Source organism: Pungitius pungitius, unplaced genomic scaffold, assembly GCF_949316345.1.
Source record: "Pungitius pungitius unplaced genomic scaffold, fPunPun2.1 scaffold_24, whole genome shotgun sequence".
In the NCBI taxonomy this organism is placed as follows: domain Eukaryota; kingdom Metazoa; phylum Chordata; class Actinopteri; order Perciformes; family Gasterosteidae; genus Pungitius; species Pungitius pungitius.
Window position 1 is genome coordinate 1,274,269 of NW_026909886.1, and position 17,276 is coordinate 1,291,544.

General features: G+C 44.3%; 36 non-coding genes across 36 annotated transcripts; all 36 read left to right on the top strand.

Annotated features, from left to right (window-relative positions):
* The first annotated feature begins 64 nt into the window (after positions 1-64).
* LOC134118743 (5S ribosomal RNA) lies at positions 65-183 on the top strand. The gene has a single exon (XR_009950304.1). It is a non-coding gene; the product is annotated as a 5S ribosomal RNA (ribosomal RNA).
* A 395-nt stretch (positions 184-578) lies between these two features.
* Positions 579-697, top strand: LOC134118594 (5S ribosomal RNA). Its single transcript, XR_009950154.1, has one exon. It is a non-coding gene; the product is annotated as a 5S ribosomal RNA (ribosomal RNA).
* A 395-nt stretch (positions 698-1,092) lies between these two features.
* On the top strand, positions 1,093-1,211 carry LOC134118595 (5S ribosomal RNA). The gene has a single exon (XR_009950155.1). It is a non-coding gene; the product is annotated as a 5S ribosomal RNA (ribosomal RNA).
* Positions 1,212-1,550: 339 nt separating this feature from the next.
* Positions 1,551-1,669, top strand: LOC134118744 (5S ribosomal RNA). The gene has a single exon (XR_009950305.1). It is a non-coding gene; the product is annotated as a 5S ribosomal RNA (ribosomal RNA).
* Positions 1,670-2,064: 395 nt separating this feature from the next.
* LOC134118596 (5S ribosomal RNA) lies at positions 2,065-2,183 on the top strand. The gene has a single exon (XR_009950156.1). It is a non-coding gene; the product is annotated as a 5S ribosomal RNA (ribosomal RNA).
* Positions 2,184-2,522: 339 nt separating this feature from the next.
* LOC134118597 (5S ribosomal RNA) lies at positions 2,523-2,641 on the top strand. Its single transcript, XR_009950157.1, has one exon. It is a non-coding gene; the product is annotated as a 5S ribosomal RNA (ribosomal RNA).
* Positions 2,642-2,981: 340 nt separating this feature from the next.
* LOC134119058 (5S ribosomal RNA) lies at positions 2,982-3,100 on the top strand. The gene has a single exon (XR_009950619.1). It is a non-coding gene; the product is annotated as a 5S ribosomal RNA (ribosomal RNA).
* A 395-nt stretch (positions 3,101-3,495) lies between these two features.
* Positions 3,496-3,614, top strand: LOC134118598 (5S ribosomal RNA). Its single transcript, XR_009950158.1, has one exon. It is a non-coding gene; the product is annotated as a 5S ribosomal RNA (ribosomal RNA).
* A 339-nt stretch (positions 3,615-3,953) lies between these two features.
* On the top strand, positions 3,954-4,072 carry LOC134118599 (5S ribosomal RNA). Its single transcript, XR_009950159.1, has one exon. It is a non-coding gene; the product is annotated as a 5S ribosomal RNA (ribosomal RNA).
* A 340-nt stretch (positions 4,073-4,412) lies between these two features.
* On the top strand, positions 4,413-4,531 carry LOC134119059 (5S ribosomal RNA). Its single transcript, XR_009950620.1, has one exon. It is a non-coding gene; the product is annotated as a 5S ribosomal RNA (ribosomal RNA).
* A 395-nt stretch (positions 4,532-4,926) lies between these two features.
* Positions 4,927-5,045, top strand: LOC134118600 (5S ribosomal RNA). The gene has a single exon (XR_009950160.1). It is a non-coding gene; the product is annotated as a 5S ribosomal RNA (ribosomal RNA).
* A 340-nt stretch (positions 5,046-5,385) lies between these two features.
* Positions 5,386-5,504, top strand: LOC134119084 (5S ribosomal RNA). Its single transcript, XR_009950645.1, has one exon. It is a non-coding gene; the product is annotated as a 5S ribosomal RNA (ribosomal RNA).
* A 395-nt stretch (positions 5,505-5,899) lies between these two features.
* Positions 5,900-6,018, top strand: LOC134118601 (5S ribosomal RNA). The gene has a single exon (XR_009950161.1). It is a non-coding gene; the product is annotated as a 5S ribosomal RNA (ribosomal RNA).
* A 339-nt stretch (positions 6,019-6,357) lies between these two features.
* Positions 6,358-6,476, top strand: LOC134118745 (5S ribosomal RNA). The gene has a single exon (XR_009950306.1). It is a non-coding gene; the product is annotated as a 5S ribosomal RNA (ribosomal RNA).
* A 395-nt stretch (positions 6,477-6,871) lies between these two features.
* LOC134118603 (5S ribosomal RNA) lies at positions 6,872-6,990 on the top strand. The gene has a single exon (XR_009950163.1). It is a non-coding gene; the product is annotated as a 5S ribosomal RNA (ribosomal RNA).
* A 339-nt stretch (positions 6,991-7,329) lies between these two features.
* LOC134118604 (5S ribosomal RNA) lies at positions 7,330-7,448 on the top strand. Its single transcript, XR_009950164.1, has one exon. It is a non-coding gene; the product is annotated as a 5S ribosomal RNA (ribosomal RNA).
* A 394-nt stretch (positions 7,449-7,842) lies between these two features.
* On the top strand, positions 7,843-7,961 carry LOC134118605 (5S ribosomal RNA). Its single transcript, XR_009950165.1, has one exon. It is a non-coding gene; the product is annotated as a 5S ribosomal RNA (ribosomal RNA).
* A 339-nt stretch (positions 7,962-8,300) lies between these two features.
* On the top strand, positions 8,301-8,419 carry LOC134119038 (5S ribosomal RNA). The gene has a single exon (XR_009950599.1). It is a non-coding gene; the product is annotated as a 5S ribosomal RNA (ribosomal RNA).
* Positions 8,420-8,812: 393 nt separating this feature from the next.
* LOC134118606 (5S ribosomal RNA) lies at positions 8,813-8,931 on the top strand. The gene has a single exon (XR_009950166.1). It is a non-coding gene; the product is annotated as a 5S ribosomal RNA (ribosomal RNA).
* A 339-nt stretch (positions 8,932-9,270) lies between these two features.
* Positions 9,271-9,389, top strand: LOC134118607 (5S ribosomal RNA). Its single transcript, XR_009950167.1, has one exon. It is a non-coding gene; the product is annotated as a 5S ribosomal RNA (ribosomal RNA).
* Positions 9,390-9,782: 393 nt separating this feature from the next.
* LOC134118608 (5S ribosomal RNA) lies at positions 9,783-9,901 on the top strand. Its single transcript, XR_009950168.1, has one exon. It is a non-coding gene; the product is annotated as a 5S ribosomal RNA (ribosomal RNA).
* Positions 9,902-10,240: 339 nt separating this feature from the next.
* Positions 10,241-10,359, top strand: LOC134118609 (5S ribosomal RNA). The gene has a single exon (XR_009950169.1). It is a non-coding gene; the product is annotated as a 5S ribosomal RNA (ribosomal RNA).
* Positions 10,360-10,753: 394 nt separating this feature from the next.
* Positions 10,754-10,872, top strand: LOC134118610 (5S ribosomal RNA). The gene has a single exon (XR_009950170.1). It is a non-coding gene; the product is annotated as a 5S ribosomal RNA (ribosomal RNA).
* Positions 10,873-11,211: 339 nt separating this feature from the next.
* On the top strand, positions 11,212-11,330 carry LOC134119040 (5S ribosomal RNA). The gene has a single exon (XR_009950601.1). It is a non-coding gene; the product is annotated as a 5S ribosomal RNA (ribosomal RNA).
* A 394-nt stretch (positions 11,331-11,724) lies between these two features.
* Positions 11,725-11,843, top strand: LOC134118611 (5S ribosomal RNA). Its single transcript, XR_009950171.1, has one exon. It is a non-coding gene; the product is annotated as a 5S ribosomal RNA (ribosomal RNA).
* Positions 11,844-12,182: 339 nt separating this feature from the next.
* LOC134119041 (5S ribosomal RNA) lies at positions 12,183-12,301 on the top strand. The gene has a single exon (XR_009950602.1). It is a non-coding gene; the product is annotated as a 5S ribosomal RNA (ribosomal RNA).
* A 394-nt stretch (positions 12,302-12,695) lies between these two features.
* On the top strand, positions 12,696-12,814 carry LOC134118612 (5S ribosomal RNA). Its single transcript, XR_009950172.1, has one exon. It is a non-coding gene; the product is annotated as a 5S ribosomal RNA (ribosomal RNA).
* A 339-nt stretch (positions 12,815-13,153) lies between these two features.
* Positions 13,154-13,272, top strand: LOC134119042 (5S ribosomal RNA). The gene has a single exon (XR_009950603.1). It is a non-coding gene; the product is annotated as a 5S ribosomal RNA (ribosomal RNA).
* Positions 13,273-13,666: 394 nt separating this feature from the next.
* Positions 13,667-13,785, top strand: LOC134118614 (5S ribosomal RNA). The gene has a single exon (XR_009950174.1). It is a non-coding gene; the product is annotated as a 5S ribosomal RNA (ribosomal RNA).
* Positions 13,786-14,124: 339 nt separating this feature from the next.
* LOC134119043 (5S ribosomal RNA) lies at positions 14,125-14,243 on the top strand. Its single transcript, XR_009950604.1, has one exon. It is a non-coding gene; the product is annotated as a 5S ribosomal RNA (ribosomal RNA).
* A 394-nt stretch (positions 14,244-14,637) lies between these two features.
* LOC134118615 (5S ribosomal RNA) lies at positions 14,638-14,756 on the top strand. The gene has a single exon (XR_009950175.1). It is a non-coding gene; the product is annotated as a 5S ribosomal RNA (ribosomal RNA).
* Positions 14,757-15,095: 339 nt separating this feature from the next.
* On the top strand, positions 15,096-15,214 carry LOC134119044 (5S ribosomal RNA). Its single transcript, XR_009950605.1, has one exon. It is a non-coding gene; the product is annotated as a 5S ribosomal RNA (ribosomal RNA).
* A 394-nt stretch (positions 15,215-15,608) lies between these two features.
* Positions 15,609-15,727, top strand: LOC134118616 (5S ribosomal RNA). Its single transcript, XR_009950176.1, has one exon. It is a non-coding gene; the product is annotated as a 5S ribosomal RNA (ribosomal RNA).
* Positions 15,728-16,066: 339 nt separating this feature from the next.
* Positions 16,067-16,185, top strand: LOC134119045 (5S ribosomal RNA). Its single transcript, XR_009950606.1, has one exon. It is a non-coding gene; the product is annotated as a 5S ribosomal RNA (ribosomal RNA).
* A 394-nt stretch (positions 16,186-16,579) lies between these two features.
* Positions 16,580-16,698, top strand: LOC134118617 (5S ribosomal RNA). Its single transcript, XR_009950177.1, has one exon. It is a non-coding gene; the product is annotated as a 5S ribosomal RNA (ribosomal RNA).
* A 339-nt stretch (positions 16,699-17,037) lies between these two features.
* Positions 17,038-17,156, top strand: LOC134119046 (5S ribosomal RNA). Its single transcript, XR_009950607.1, has one exon. It is a non-coding gene; the product is annotated as a 5S ribosomal RNA (ribosomal RNA).
* Positions 17,157-17,276: the final 120 nt, after the last annotated feature.

Below are 17,276 nucleotides of genomic sequence, written 5' to 3' on the forward strand. Positions count from 1 at the left end.
TAGAAAAAGAAACTTCTGATTATCTTTGACACGTTTTAAAGGATTAGGAAAAAGATGAAAAGCAGCTTACGGCCATACCTCTCTGGTTCCGCCCGATCTCGTCTGATCTCGGAAGCTAAGCAGAGCAGGGCCTGGTTAGTACCTGGATGGAAGACCGCCTGGGAATCCTAGGTGCCGTAAGCTTTTTCACTTCTCTCTCCGAAAGCCGCCGAGCGCCGCAGATTGTACACCTACAAATTACAAAAAGAATATCACATTGTTGAAGAGATGCATGTTTAGTGTTGTTTTAACGTTGGATATGAAAGGAAATTAGACAATATTATCCAAAATGATTCCGTTTCATGATTGCTAAATTAGTGTTGATCAACATTTACGATTGGCATACTATTGTTTGTAATTTAGCCGTTGAAATACAGGTGCTAACCCAACATGTTAGAATTGCCAGTGAAGAAAAGTAAAGTTACCTTCAGGCTTTAGGAACCTCTCTTGCCAATGCTAAGAACTGCTTCAATTTTAGAAAAAGAAACTTCTGATTATCTTTGACACGTTTTAAAGGATTAGGAAAAAGATGAAAAGCAGCTTACGGCCATACCTCTCTGGTTCCGCCCGATCTCGTCTGATCTCGGAAGCTAAGCAGAGCAGGGCCTGGTTAGTACCTGGATGGAAGACCGCCTGGGAATCCCAGGTGCCGTAAGCTTTTTCACTTCTCTCTCTGAAAGCCGCCCAGCGCCGCAGATTGTACACCTACAAATTACAAAAAGAATATCACATTGTTGAAGAGATGCATGTTTAGTGTTGTTTTAACGTTGGATATGAAAGGAAATTAGACAATATTATCCAAAATGATTCCGTTTCATGATTGCTAAATTAGTGTTGATCAACATTTACGATTGGCATACTATTGTTTGTAATTTAGCCGTTGAAATACAGGTGCTAACCCAACATGTTAGAATTGCCAGTGAAGAAAAGTAAAGTTACCTTCAGGCTTTAGGAACCTCTCTTGCCAATGCTAAGAACTGCTTCAATTTTAGAAAAAGAAACTTCTGATTATCTTTGACACGTTTTAAAGGATTAGGAAAAAGATGAAAAGCAGCTTACGGCCATACCTCTCTGGTTCCGCCCGATCTCGTCTGATCTCGGAAGCTAAGCAGAGCAGGGCCTGGTTAGTACCTGGATGGAAGACCGCCTGGGAATCCCAGGTGCCGTAAGCTTTTTCACTTCTCTCTCTGAAAGCCGCCCAGCGCCGTAAATTGTACACCTGCACAATTGTAAAAAAAAATTCACATTGTAGAAGAGATGCAATAGGAAGAAGATGAAAGGTGGCTTACGTCCATACTATCGTCAGGCCATTTGAGGTGGCGGGGACTGCAATGGCCATTCACCGATTGGCTGGGACCCCTGGGCGGGTCTTCTCTAGTCCATCCAATTTTCGGCATGGGATGTCACAGCCTTCTTTGCATACCCTTATTTAACCCACACAAAGATGCCAACGGCAGGCGTGTCATAATTCATTGACGCATTATAAAGGATTAGGAAAAAGATAAAAAGCAGCTTACGGCCATACCTCTCTGGTTCCGCCCGATCTCGTCTGATCTCGGAAGCTAAGCAGAGCAGGGCCTGGTTAGTACCTGGATGGAAGACCGCCTGGGAATCCTAGGTGCCGTAAGCTTTTTCACTTCTCTCTCCGAAAGCCGCCGAGCGCCGCAGATTGTACACCTACAAATTACAAAAAGAATATCACATTGTTGAAGAGATGCATGTTTAGTGTTGTTTTAACGTTGGATATGAAAGGAAATTAGACAATATTATCCAAAATGATTCCGTTTCATGATTGCTAAATTAGTGTTGATCAACATTTACGATTGGCATACTATTGTTTGTAATTTAGCCGTTGATATACAGGTGCTAACCCAACATGTTAGAATTGCCAGTGAAGAAAAGTAAAGTTACCTTCAGGCTTTAGGAACCTCTCTTGCCAATGCTAAGAACTGCTTCAATTTTAGAAAAAGAAACTTCTGATTATCTTTGACACGTTTTAAAGGATTAGGAAAAAGATGAAAAGCAGCTTACGGCCATACCTCTCTGGTTCCGCCCGATCTCGTCTGATCTCGGAAGCTAAGCAGAGCAGGGCCTGGTTAGTACCTGGATGGAAGACCGCCTGGGAATCCCAGGTGCCGTAAGCTTTTTCACTTCTCTCTCTGAAAGCCGCCCAGCGCCGTAAATTGTACACCTGCACAATTGTAAAAAAAAATTCACATTGTAGAAGAGATGCAATAGGAAGAAGATGAAAGGTGGCTTACGTCCATACTATCGTCAGGCCATTTGAGGTGGCGGGGACTGCAATGGCCATTCACCGATTGGCTGGGACCCCTGGGCGGGTCTTCTCTAGTCCATCCAATTTTCGGCATGGGATGTCACAGCCTTCTTTGCATACCCTTATTTAACCCACACAAAGATGCCAACGGCAGGCGTGTCATAATTCATTGACGCATTATAAAGGATTAGGAAAAAGATAAAAAGCAGCTTACGGCCATACCTCTCTGGTTCCGCCCGATCTCGTCTGATCTCGGAAGCTAAGCAGAGCAGGGCCTGGTTAGTACCTGGATGGAAGACCGCCTGGGAATCCCAGGTGCCGTAAGCTTTTTCACTTCTCTCTCTGAAAGCCGCCCAGCTCCGTAGATTGTACACCTACACAATTGTAAAAAAAAATGTCACATTGTAGAAGAGATGCAATAGGAAGAAGATGAAAGGTGGCTTACGTCCATACCATCGTCAGGCCATTTGAGGTGGCGGGGACTGCAATGGCCATTCACCGATTGGCTGGGACCCCTGGGCGGGTCTTCTCTAGTCCATCCAATTTTCGGCATGGGATGTCACAGCCTTCTTTGCATACCCTTATTTAACCCACACAAAGATGCCAACGGCAGGCGTGTCATAATTCATTGACGCATTATAAAGGATTAGGAAAAAGATAAAAAGCAGCTTACGGCCATACCTCTCTGGTTCCGCCCGATCTCGTCTGATCTCGGAAGCTAAGCAGTGCAGGGCCTGGTTAGTACCTGGATGGAAGACCGCCTGGGAATCCTAGGTGCCGTAAGCTTTTTCACTTCTCTCTCCGAAAGCCGCCGAGCGCCGCAGATTGTACACCTACAAATTACAAAAAGAATATCACATTGTTGAAGAGATGCATGTTTAGTGTTGTTTTAACGTTGGATATGAAAGGAAATTAGACAATATTATCCAAAATGATTCCGTTTCATGATTGCTAAATTAGTGTTGATCAACATTTACGATTGGCATACTATTGTTTGTAATTTAGCCGTTGAAATACAGGTGCTAACCCAACATGTTAGAATTGCCAGTGAAGAAAAGTAAAGTTACCTTCAGGCTTTAGGAACCTCTCTTGCCAATGCTAAGAACTGCTTCAATTTTAGAAAAAGAAACTTCTGATTATCTTTGACACGTTTTAAAGGATTAGGAAAAAGATGAAAAGCAGCTTACGGCCATACCTCTCTGGTTCCGCCCGATCTCGTCTGATCTCGGAAGCTAAGCAGAGCAGGGCCTGGTTAGTACCTGGATGGAAGACCGCCTGGGAATCCCAGGTGCCGTAAGCTTTTTCACTTCTCTCTCTGAAAGCCGCCCAGCGCCGTAAATTGTACACCTGCACAATTGTAAAAAAAAATTCACATTGTAGAAGAGATGCAATAGGAAGAAGATGAAAGGTGGCTTACGTCCATACTATCGTCAGGCCATTTGAGGTGGCGGGGACTGCAATGGCCATTCACCGATTGGCTGGGACCCCTGGGCGGGTCTTCTCTAGTCCATCCAATTTTCGGCATGGGATGTCACAGCCTTCTTTGCATACCCTTATTTAACCCACACAAAGATGCCAACGGCAGGCGTGTCATAATTCATTGACGCATTATAAAGGATTAGGAAAAAGATAAAAAGCAGCTTACGGCCATACCTCTCTGGTTCCGCCCGATCTCGTCTGATCTCGGAAGCTAAGCAGAGCAGGGCCTGGTTAGTACCTGGATGGAAGACCGCCTGGGAATCCCAGGTGCCGTAAGCTTTTTCACTTCTCTCTCTGAAAGCCGCCCAGCTCCGTAGATTGTACACCTACACAATTGTAAAAAAAAATGTCACATTGTAGAAGAGATGCAATAGGAAGAAGATGAAAGGTGGCTTACGTCCATACCATCGTCAGGCCATTTGAGGTGGCGGGGACTGCAATGGCCATTCACCGATTGGCTGGGACCCCTGGGCGGGTCTTCTCTAGTCCATCCAATTTTCGGCATGGGATGTCACAGCCTTCTTTGCATACCCTTATTTAACCCACACAAAGATGCCAACGGCAGGCGTGTCATAATTCATTGACGCATTATAAAGGATTAGGAAAAAGATAAAAAGCAGCTTACGGCCATACCTCTCTGGTTCCGCCCGATCTCGTCTGATCTCGGAAGCTAAGCAGTGCAGGGCCTGGTTAGTACCTGGATGGAAGACCGCCTGGGAATCCTAGGTGCCGTAAGCTTTTTCACTTCTCTCTCCGAAAGCCGCCGAGCGCCGCAGATTGTACACCTACAAATTACAAAAAGAATATCACATTGTTGAAGAGATGCATGTTTAGTGTTGTTTTAACGTTGGATATGAAAGGAAATTAGACAATATTATCCAAAATGATTCCGTTTCATGATTGCTAAATTAGTGTTGATCAACATTTACGATTGGCATACTATTGTTTGTAATTTAGCCGTTGAAATACAGGTGCTAACCCAACATGTTAGAATTGCCAGTGAAGAAAAGTAAAGTTACCTTCAGGCTTTAGGAACCTCTCTTGCCAATGCTAAGAACTGCTTCAATTTTAGAAAAAGAAACTTCTGATTATCTTTGACACGTTTTAAAGGATTAGGAAAAAGATGAAAAGCAGCTTACGGCCATACCTCTCTGGTTCCGCCCGATCTCGTCTGATCTCGGAAGCTAAGCAGAGCAGGGCCTGGTTAGTACCTGGATGGAAGACCGCCTGGGAATCCCAGGTGCCGTAAGCTTTTTCACTTCTCTCTCTGAAAGCCGCCCAGCTCCGTAGATTGTACACCTACACAATTGTAAAAAAAAATGTCACATTGTAGAAGAGATGCAATAGGAAGAAGATGAAAGGTGGCTTACGTCCATACCATCGTCAGGCCATTTGAGGTGGCGGGGACTGCAATGGCCATTCACCGATTGGCTGGGACCCCTGGGCGGGTCTTCTCTAGTCCATCCAATTTTCGGCATGGGATGTCACAGCCTTCTTTGCATACCCTTATTTAACCCACACAAAGATGCCAACGGCAGGCGTGTCATAATTCATTGACGCATTATAAAGGATTAGGAAAAAGATAAAAAGCAGCTTACGGCCATACCTCTCTGGTTCCGCCCGATCTCGTCTGATCTCGGAAGCTAAGCAGTGCAGGGCCTGGTTAGTACATGGATGGAAGACCGCCTGGGAATCCCAGGTGCCGTAAGCTTTTTCACTTCTCTCTCCGAAAGCCGCCCAGCGCCGCAGATTGTACACCTACAAATTACAAAAAGAATATCACATTGTTGAAGAGATGCATGTTTAGTGTTGTTTTAACGTTGGATATGAAAGGAAATTAGACAATATTATCCAAAATGATTCCGTTTCATGATTGCTAAATTAGTGTTGATCAACATTTACGATTGGCATACTATTGTTTGTAATTTAGCCGTTGAAATACAGGTGCTAACCCAACATGTTAGAATTGCCAGTGAAGAAAAGTAAAGTTACCTTCAGGCTTTAGGAACCTCTCTTGCCAATGCTAAGAACTGCTTCAATTTTAGAAAAAGAAACTTCTGATTATCTTTGACACGTTTTAAAGGATTAGGAAAAAGATGAAAAGCAGCTTACGGCCATACCTCTCTGGTTCCGCCCGATCTCGTCTGATCTCGGAAGCTAAGCAGAGCAGGGCCTGGTTAGTACCTGGATGGAAGACCGCCTGGGAATCCCAGGTGCCGTAAGCTTTTTCACTTCTCTCTCTGAAAGCCGCCCAGCGCCGTAAATTGTACACCTGCACAATTGTAAAAAAAAATTCACATTGTAGAAGAGATGCAATAGGAAGAAGATGAAAGGTGGCTTACGTCCATACTATCGTCAGGCCATTTGAGGTGGCGGGGACTGCAATGGCCATTCACCGATTGGCTGGGACCCCTGGGCGGGTCTTCTCTAGTCCATCCAATTTTCGGCATGGGATGTCACAGCCTTCTTTGCATACCCTTATTTAACCCACACAAAGATGCCAACGGCAGGCGTGTCATAATTCATTGACGCATTATAAAGGATTAGGAAAAAGATAAAAAGCAGCTTACGGCCATACCTCTCTGGTTCCGCCCGATCTCGTCTGATCTCGGAAGCTAAGCAGAGCAGGGCCTGGTTAGTACCTGGATGGAAGACCGCCTGGGAATCCTAGGTGCCGTAAGCTTTTTCACTTCTCTCTCCGAAAGCCGCCGAGCGCCGCAGATTGTACACCTACAAATTACAAAAAGAATATCACATTGTTGAAGAGATGCATGTTTAGTGTTGTTTTAACGTTGGATATGAAAGGAAATTAGACAATATTATCCAAAATGATTCCGTTTCATGATTGCTAAATTAGTGTTGATCAACATTTACGATTGGCATACTATTGTTTGTAATTTAGCCGTTGAAATACAGGTGCTAACCCAACATGTTAGAATTGCCAGTGAAGAAAAGTAAAGTTACCTTCAGGCTTTAGGAACCTCTCTTGCCAATGCTAAGAACTGCTTCAATTTTAGAAAAAGAAACTTCTGATTATCTTTGACACGTTTTAAAGGATTAGGAAAAAGATGAAAAGCAGCTTACGGCCATACCTCTCTGGTTCCGCCCGATCTCGTCTGATCTCGGAAGCTAAGCAGAGCAGGGCCTGGTTAGTACCTGGATGGAAGACCGCCTGGGAATCCCAGGTGCCGTAAGCTTTTTCACTTCTCTCTCTGAAAGCCGCCCAGCGCCGTAGCTTGTACACCTACACAATTGTAAAAAGTTGATCACATTGTAGAAGAGATGCAATAGGAAGAAGATGAAAGGTGGCTTACGTCCATACCATCGTCAGGCCATTTGAGGTGGCGGGGACTGCAATGGCCATCCACCGATTGGCTGGGACTCCTGGGCGGGTCTTCTCTAGTCCATCCAATTTTCGCCATAGGATGTCACAGCCTTCTTTGCATACCCTTATTTAACCCACACAAAGATGCCAACGGCAGGCGTGACATAATTTTTTGACGCATTATAAAGGATTAGGAAAAAGATAAAAAGCAGCTTACGGCCATACCTCTCTGGTTCCGCCCGATCTCGTCTGATCTCGGAAGCTAAGCAGAGCAGGGCCTGGTTAGTACCTGGATGGAAGACCGCCTGGGAATCCCAGGTGCCGTAAGCTTTTTCACTTCTCTCTGAAAGCTGCAGAGCGCCGCAGATTGTACACCTACAAATTACAAAAAGTATATCACATTGTTGAAGAGATGCATGTTTATTGTTGTTTTAACGTTGGATATGAAAGGCATTTAGACAATATTATCAAACATGATTCCGTTTCATGGTTGCTAAATTAGTGTTGATCAACATTTAACAATTGGCATACTTTTGTTTGTAATTTAGCCGTTGAAATACAGGTGCTAACCAAACATGTTAGATTTACCAGTGAAGAAAAGTAAAGTTCCCTTTAGGTTTTAGGAACCTCTCTTGCCAATGCTAAGAACTGCTTCAATTTTAGAAAAAGAAACTTCTGATTATCTTTGACACGTTTTAAAGGATTAGGAAAAAGATGAAAAGCAGCTTACGGCCATACCTCTCTGGTTCCGCCCGATCTCGTCTGATCTCGGAAGCTAAGCAGAGCAGGGCCTGGTTAGTACCTGGATGGAAGACCGCCTGGGAATCCCAGGTGCCGTAAGCTTTTTCACTTCTCTCTCTGAAAGCCGCCCAGCGCCGTAGCTTGTACACCTACACAATTGTAAAAAGTTGATCACATTGTAGAAGAGATGCAATAGGAAGAAGATGAAAGGTGGCTTACGTCCATACCATCGTCAGGCCATTTGAGGTGGCGGGGACTGCAATGGCCATCCACCGATTGGCTGGGACTCCTGGGCGGGTCTTCTCTAGTCCATCCAATTTTCGCCATAGGATGTCACAGCCTTCTTTGCATACCCTTATTTAACCCACACAAAGATGCCAACGGCAGGCGTGACATAATTTTTTGACGCATTATAAAGGATTAGGAAAAAGATAAAAAGCAGCTTACGGCCATACCTCTCTGGTTCCGCCCGATCTCGTCTGATCTCGGAAGCTAAGCAGACCAGGGCCTGGTTAGTACCTGGATGGAAGACCGCCTGGGAATCCCAGGTGCCGTAAGCTTTTTCACTTCTCTCTGAAAGCTGCAGAGCGCCGCAGATTGTACACCTACAAATTACAAAAAGTATATCACATTGTTGAAGAGATGCATGTTTATTGTTGTTTTAACGTTGGATATGAAAGGCATTTAGACAATATTATCCAAAATGATTCCGTTTCATGATTGCTAAATTAGTGTTGATCAACATTTACGATTGGCATACTATTGTTTGTAATTTAGCCGTTGAAATACAGGTGCTAACCCAACATGTTAGAATTGCCAGTGAAGAAAAGTAAAGTTACCTTCAGGCTTTAGGAACCTCTCTTGCCAATGCTAAGAACTGCTTCAATTTTAGAAAAAGAAACTTCTGATTATCTTTGACACGTTTTAAAGGATTAGGAAAAAGATGAAAAGCAGCTTACGGCCATACCTCTCTGGTTCCGCCCGATCTCGTCTGATCTCGGAAGCTAAGCAGAGCAGGGCCTGGTTAGTACCTGGATGGAAGACCGCCTGGGAATCCCAGGTGCCGTAAGCTTTTTCACTTCTCTCTCTGAAAGCCGCCCAGCGCCGTAGCTTGTACACCTACACAATTGTAAAAAGTTGATCACATTGTAGAAGAGATGCAATAGGAAGAAGATGAAAGGTGGCTTACGTCCATACCATCGTCAGGCCATTTGAGGTGGCGGGGACTGCAATGGCCATCCACCGATTGGCTGGGACTCCTGGGCGGGTCTTCTCTAGTCCATCCAATTTTCGCCATAGGATGTCACAGCCTTCTTTGCATACCCTTATTTAACCCACACAAAGATGCCAACGGCAGGCGTGACATAATTTTTTGACGCATTATAAAGGATTAGGAAAAAGATAAAAAGCAGCTTACGGCCATACCTCTCTGGTTCCGCCCGATCTCGTCTGATCTCGGAAGCTAAGCAGAGCAGGGCCTGGTTAGTACCTGGATGGAAGACCGCCTGGGAATCCCAGGTGCCGTAAGCTTTTTCACTTCTCTCTGAAAGCTGCAGAGCGCCGCAGATTGTACACCTACAAATTACAAAAAGTATATCACATTGTTGAAGAGATGCATGTTTATTGTTGTTTTAACGTTGGATATGAAAGGCATTTAGACAATATTATCCAAAATGATTCCGTTTCATGATTGCTAAATTAGTGTTGATCAACATTTACGATTGGCATACTATTGTTTGTAATTTAGCCGTTGAAATACAGGTGCTAACCCAACATGTTAGAATTGCCAGTGAAGAAAAGTAAAGTTACCTTCAGGCTTTAGGAACCTCTCTTGCCAATGCTAAGAACTGCTTCAATTTTAGAAAAAGAAACTTCTGATTATCTTTGACACGTTTTAAAGGATTAGGAAAAAGATGAAAAGCAGCTTACGGCCATACCTCTCTGGTTCCGCCCGATCTCGTCTGATCTCGGAAGCTAAGCAGAGCAGGGCCTGGTTAGTACCTGGATGGAAGACCGCCTGGGAATCCCAGGTGCCGTAAGCTTTTTCACTTCTCTCTCTGAAAGCCGCCCAGCGCCGTAGCTTGTACACCTACACAATTGTAAAAAGTTGATCACATTGTAGAAGAGATGCAATAGGAAGAAGATGAAAGGTGGCTTACGTCCATACCATCGTCAGGCCATTTGAGGTGGCGGGGACTGCAATGGCCATCCACCGATTGGCTGGGACTCCTGGGCGGGTCTTCTCTAGTCCATCCAATTTTCGCCATAGGATGTCACAGCCTTCTTTGCATACCCTTATTTAACCCACACAAAGATGCCAACGGCAGGCGTGACATAATTTTTTGACGCATTATAAAGGATTAGGAAAAAGATAAAAAGCAGCTTACGGCCATACCTCTCTGGTTCCGCCCGATCTCGTCTGATCTCGGAAGCTAAGCAGAGCAGGGCCTGGTTAGTACCTGGATGGAAGACCGCCTGGGAATCCCAGGTGCCGTAAGCTTTTTCACTTCTCTCTGAAAGCTGCAGAGCGCCGCAGATTGTACACCTACAAATTACAAAAAGTATATCACATTGTTGAAGAGATGCATGTTTATTGTTGTTTTAACGTTGGATATGAAAGGCATTTAGACAATATTATCAAACATGATTCCGTTTCATGGTTGCTAAATTAGTGTTGATCAACATTTAACAATTGGCATACTTTTGTTTGTAATTTAGCTGTTGAAATACAGGTGCTAACCAAACATGTTAGATTTACCAGTGAAGAAAAGTAAAGTTCCCTTTAGGTTTTAGGAACCTCTCTTGCCAATGCTAAGAACTGCTTCAATTTTAGAAAAAGAAACTTCTGATTATCTTTGACACGTTTTAAAGGATTAGGAAAAAGATGAAAAGCAGCTTACGGCCATACCTCTCTGGTTCCGCCCGATCTCGTCTGATCTCGGAAGCTAAGCAGAGCAGGGCCTGGTTAGTACCTGGATGGAAGACCGCCTGGGAATCCCAGGTGCCGTAAGCTTTTTCACTTCTCTCTCTGAAAGCCGCCCAGCGCCGTAGCTTGTACACCTACACAATTGTAAAAAGTTGATCACATTGTAGAAGAGATGCAATAGGAAGAAGATGAAAGGTGGCTTACGTCCATACCATCGTCAGGCCATTTGAGGTGGCGGGGACTGCAATGGCCATCCACCGATTGGCTGGGACTCCTGGGCGGGTCTTCTCTAGTCCATCCAATTTTCGCCATAGGATGTCACAGCCTTCTTTGCATACCCTTATTTAACCCACACAAAGATGCCAACGGCAGGCGTGACATAATTTTTTGACGCATTATAAAGGATTAGGAAAAAGATAAAAAGCAGCTTACGGCCATACCTCTCTGGTTCCGCCCGATCTCGTCTGATCTCGGAAGCTAAGCAGACCAGGGCCTGGTTAGTACCTGGATGGAAGACCGCCTGGGAATCCCAGGTGCCGTAAGCTTTTTCACTTCTCTCTGAAAGCTGCAGAGCGCCGCAGATTGTACACCTACAAATTACAAAAAGTATATCACATTGTTGAAGAGATGCATGTTTATTGTTGTTTTAACGTTGGATATGAAAGGCATTTAGACAATATTATCAAACATGATTCCGTTTCATGGTTGCTAAATTAGTGTTGATCAACATTTAACAATTGGCATACTTTTGTTTGTAATTTAGCCGTTGAAATACAGGTGCTAACCAAACATGTTAGATTTACCAGTGAAGAAAAGTAAAGTTCCCTTTAGGTTTTAGGAACCTCTCTTGCCAATGCTAAGAACTGCTTCAATTTTAGAAAAAGAAACTTCTGATTATCTTTGACACGTTTTAAAGGATTAGGAAAAAGATGAAAAGCAGCTTACGGCCATACCTCTCTGGTTCCGCCCGATCTCGTCTGATCTCGGAAGCTAAGCAGAGCAGGGCCTGGTTAGTACCTGGATGGAAGACCGCCTGGGAATCCCAGGTGCCGTAAGCTTTTTCACTTCTCTCTCTGAAAGCCGCCCAGCGCCGTAGCTTGTACACCTACACAATTGTAAAAAGTTGATCACATTGTAGAAGAGATGCAATAGGAAGAAGATGAAAGGTGGCTTACGTCCATACCATCGTCAGGCCATTTGAGGTGGCGGGGACTGCAATGGCCATCCACCGATTGGCTGGGACTCCTGGGCGGGTCTTCTCTAGTCCATCCAATTTTCGCCATAGGATGTCACAGCCTTCTTTGCATACCCTTATTTAACCCACACAAAGATGCCAACGGCAGGCGTGACATAATTTTTTGACGCATTATAAAGGATTAGGAAAAAGATAAAAAGCAGCTTACGGCCATACCTCTCTGGTTCCGCCCGATCTCGTCTGATCTCGGAAGCTAAGCAGACCAGGGCCTGGTTAGTACCTGGATGGAAGACCGCCTGGGAATCCCAGGTGCCGTAAGCTTTTTCACTTCTCTCTGAAAGCTGCAGAGCGCCGCAGATTGTACACCTACAAATTACAAAAAGTATATCACATTGTTGAAGAGATGCATGTTTATTGTTGTTTTAACGTTGGATATGAAAGGCATTTAGACAATATTATCAAACATGATTCCGTTTCATGGTTGCTAAATTAGTGTTGATCAACATTTAACAATTGGCATACTTTTGTTTGTAATTTAGCCGTTGAAATACAGGTGCTAACCAAACATGTTAGATTTACCAGTGAAGAAAAGTAAAGTTCCCTTTAGGTTTTAGGAACCTCTCTTGCCAATGCTAAGAACTGCTTCAATTTTAGAAAAAGAAACTTCTGATTATCTTTGACACGTTTTAAAGGATTAGGAAAAAGATGAAAAGCAGCTTACGGCCATACCTCTCTGGTTCCGCCCGATCTCGTCTGATCTCGGAAGCTAAGCAGAGCAGGGCCTGGTTAGTACCTGGATGGAAGACCGCCTGGGAATCCCAGGTGCCGTAAGCTTTTTCACTTCTCTCTCTGAAAGCCGCCCAGCGCCGTAGCTTGTACACCTACACAATTGTAAAAAGTTGATCACATTGTAGAAGAGATGCAATAGGAAGAAGATGAAAGGTGGCTTACGTCCATACCATCGTCAGGCCATTTGAGGTGGCGGGGACTGCAATGGCCATCCACCGATTGGCTGGGACTCCTGGGCGGGTCTTCTCTAGTCCATCCAATTTTCGCCATAGGATGTCACAGCCTTCTTTGCATACCCTTATTTAACCCACACAAAGATGGCAACGGCAGGCGTGACATAATTTTTTGACGCATTATAAAGGATTAGGAAAAAGATAAAAAGCAGCTTACGGCCATACCTCTCTGGTTCCGCCCGATCTCGTCTGATCTCGGAAGCTAAGCAGACCAGGGCCTGGTTAGTACCTGGATGGAAGACCGCCTGGGAATCCCAGGTGCCGTAAGCTTTTTCACTTCTCTCTGAAAGCTGCAGAGCGCCGCAGATTGTACACCTACAAATTACAAAAAGTATATCACATTGTTGAAGAGATGCATGTTTATTGTTGTTTTAACGTTGGATATGAAAGGCATTTAGACAATATTATCAAACATGATTCCGTTTCATGGTTGCTAAATTAGTGTTGATCAACATTTAACAATTGGCATACTTTTGTTTGTAATTTAGCCGTTGAAATACAGGTGCTAACCAAACATGTTAGATTTACCAGTGAAGAAAAGTAAAGTTCCCTTTAGGTTTTAGGAACCTCTCTTGCCAATGCTAAGAACTGCTTCAATTTTAGAAAAAGAAACTTCTGATTATCTTTGACACGTTTTAAAGGATTAGGAAAAAGATGAAAAGCAGCTTACGGCCATACCTCTCTGGTTCCGCCCGATCTCGTCTGATCTCGGAAGCTAAGCAGAGCAGGGCCTGGTTAGTACCTGGATGGAAGACCGCCTGGGAATCCCAGGTGCCGTAAGCTTTTTCACTTCTCTCTCCGAAAGCCGCCCAGCGCCGTAGCTTGTACACCTACACAATTGTAAAAAGTTGATCACATTGTAGAAGAGATGCAATAGGAAGAAGATGAAAGGTGGCTTACGTCCATACCATCGTCAGGCCATTTGAGGTGGCGGGGACTGCAATGGCCATCCACCGATTGGCTGGGACTCCTGGGCGGGTCTTCTCTAGTCCATCCAATTTTCGCCATAGGATGTCACAGCCTTCTTTGCATACCCTTATTTAACCCACACAAAGATGGCAACGGCAGGCGTGACATAATTTTTTGACGCATTATAAAGGATTAGGAAAAAGATAAAAAGCAGCTTACGGCCATACCTCTCTGGTTCCGCCCGATCTCGTCTGATCTCGGAAGCTAAGCAGACCAGGGCCTGGTTAGTACCTGGATGGAAGACCGCCTGGGAATCCCAGGTGCCGTAAGCTTTTTCACTTCTCTCTGAAAGCTGCAGAGCGCCGCAGATTGTACACCTACAAATTACAAAAAGTATATCACATTGTTGAAGAGATGCATGTTTATTGTTGTTTTAACGTTGGATATGAAAGGCATTTAGACAATATTATCAAACATGATTCCGTTTCATGGTTGCTAAATTAGTGTTGATCAACATTTAACAATTGGCATACTTTTGTTTGTAATTTAGCCGTTGAAATACAGGTGCTAACCAAACATGTTAGATTTACCAGTGAAGAAAAGTAAAGTTCCCTTTAGGTTTTAGGAACCTCTCTTGCCAATGCTAAGAACTGCTTCAATTTTAGAAAAAGAAACTTCTGATTATCTTTGACACGTTTTAAAGGATTAGGAAAAAGATGAAAAGCAGCTTACGGCCATACCTCTCTGGTTCCGCCCGATCTCGTCTGATCTCGGAAGCTAAGCAGAGCAGGGCCTGGTTAGTACCTGGATGGAAGACCGCCTGGGAATCCCAGGTGCCGTAAGCTTTTTCACTTCTCTCTCTGAAAGCCGCCCAGCGCCGTAGCTTGTACACCTACACAATTGTAAAAAGTTGATCACATTGTAGAAGAGATGCAATAGGAAGAAGATGAAAGGTGGCTTACGTCCATACCATCGTCAGGCCATTTGAGGTGGCGGGGACTGCAATGGCCATCCACCGATTGGCTGGGACTCCTGGGCGGGTCTTCTCTAGTCCATCCAATTTTCGCCATAGGATGTCACAGCCTTCTTTGCATACCCTTATTTAACCCACACAAAGATGCCAACGGCAGGCGTGACATAATTTTTTGACGCATTATAAAGGATTAGGAAAAAGATAAAAAGCAGCTTACGGCCATACCTCTCTGGTTCCGCCCGATCTCGTCTGATCTCGGAAGCTAAGCAGACCAGGGCCTGGTTAGTACCTGGATGGAAGACCGCCTGGGAATCCCAGGTGCCGTAAGCTTTTTCACTTCTCTCTGAAAGCTGCAGAGCGCCGCAGATTGTACACCTACAAATTACAAAAAGTATATCACATTGTTGAAGAGATGCATGTTTATTGTTGTTTTAACGTTGGATATGAAAGGCATTTAGACAATATTATCAAACATGATTCCGTTTCATGGTTGCTAAATTAGTGTTGATCAACATTTAACAATTGGCATACTTTTGTTTGTAATTTAGCCGTTGAAATACAGGTGCTAACCAAACATGTTAGATTTACCAGTGAAGAAAAGTAAAGTTCCCTTTAGGTTTTAGGAACCTCTCTTGCCAATGCTAAGAACTGCTTCAATTTTAGAAAAAGAAACTTCTGATTATCTTTGACACGTTTTAAAGGATTAGGAAAAAGATGAAAAGCAGCTTACGGCCATACCTCTCTGGTTCCGCCCGATCTCGTCTGATCTCGGAAGCTAAGCAGAGCAGGGCCTGGTTAGTACCTGGATGGAAGACCGCCTGGGAATCCCAGGTGCCGTAAGCTTTTTCACTTCTCTCTCTGAAAGCCGCCCAGCGCCGTAGCTTGTACACCTACACAATTGTAAAAAGTTGATCACATTGTAGAAGAGATGCAATAGGAAGAAGATGAAAGGTGGCTTACGTCCATACCATCGTCAGGCCATTTGAGGTGGCGGGGACTGCAATGGCCATCCACCGATTGGCTGGGACTCCTGGGCGGGTCTTCTCTAGTCCATCCAATTTTCGCCATAGGATGTCACAGCCTTCTTTGCATACCCTTATTTAACCCACACAAAGATGCCAACGGCAGGCGTGACATAATTTTTTGACGCATTATAAAGGATTAGGAAAAAGATAAAAAGCAGCTTACGGCCATACCTCTCTGGTTCCGCCCGATCTCGTCTGATCTCGGAAGCTAAGCAGACCAGGGCCTGGTTAGTACCTGGATGGAAGACCGCCTGGGAATCCCAGGTGCCGTAAGCTTTTTCACTTCTCTCTGAAAGCTGCAGAGCGCCGCAGATTGTACACCTACAAATTACAAAAAGTATATCACATTGTTGAAGAGATGCATGTTTATTGTTGTTTTAACGTTGGATATGAAAGGCATTTAGACAATATTATCAAACATGATTCCGTTTCATGGTTGCTAAATTAGTGTTGATCAACATTTAACAATTGGCATACTTTTGTTTGTAATTTAGCCGTTGAAATACAGGTGCTAACCAAACATGTTAGATTTACCAGTGAAGAAAAGTAAAGTTCCCTTTAGGTTTTAGGAACCTCTCTTGCCAATGCTAAGAACTGCTTCAATTTTAGAAAAAGAAACTTCTGATTATCTTTGACACGTTTTAAAGGATTAGGAAAAAGATGAAAAGCAGCTTACGGCCATACCTCTCTGGTTCCGCCCGATCTCGTCTGATCTCGGAAGCTAAGCAGAGCAGGGCCTGGTTAGTACCTGGATGGAAGACCGCCTGGGAATCCCAGGTGCCGTAAGCTTTTTCACTTCTCTCTCTGAAAGCCGCCCAGCGCCGTAGCTTGTACACCTACACAATTGTAAAAAGTTGATCACATTGTAGAAGAGATGCAATAGGAAGAAGATGAAAGGTGGCTTACGTCCATACCATCGTCAGGCCATTTGAGGTGGCGGGGACTGCAATGGCCATCCACCGATTGGCTGGGACTCCTGGGCGGGTCTTCTCTAGTCCATCCAATTTTCGCCATAGGATGTCACAGCCTTCTTTGCATACCCTTATTTAACCCACACAAAGATGCCAACGGCAGGCGTGACATAATTTTTTGACGCATTATAAAGGATTAGGAAAAAGATAAAAAGCAGCTTACGGCCATACCTCTCTGGTTCCGCCCGATCTCGTCTGATCTCGGAAGCTAAGCAGACCAGGGCCTGGTTAGTACCTGGATGGAAGACCGCCTGGGAATCCCAGGTGCCGTAAGCTTTTTCACTTCTCTCTGAAAGCTGCAGAGCGCCGCAGATTGTACACCTACAAATTACAAAAAGTATATCACATTGTTGAAGAGATGCATGTTTATTGTTGTTTTAACGTTGGATATGAAAG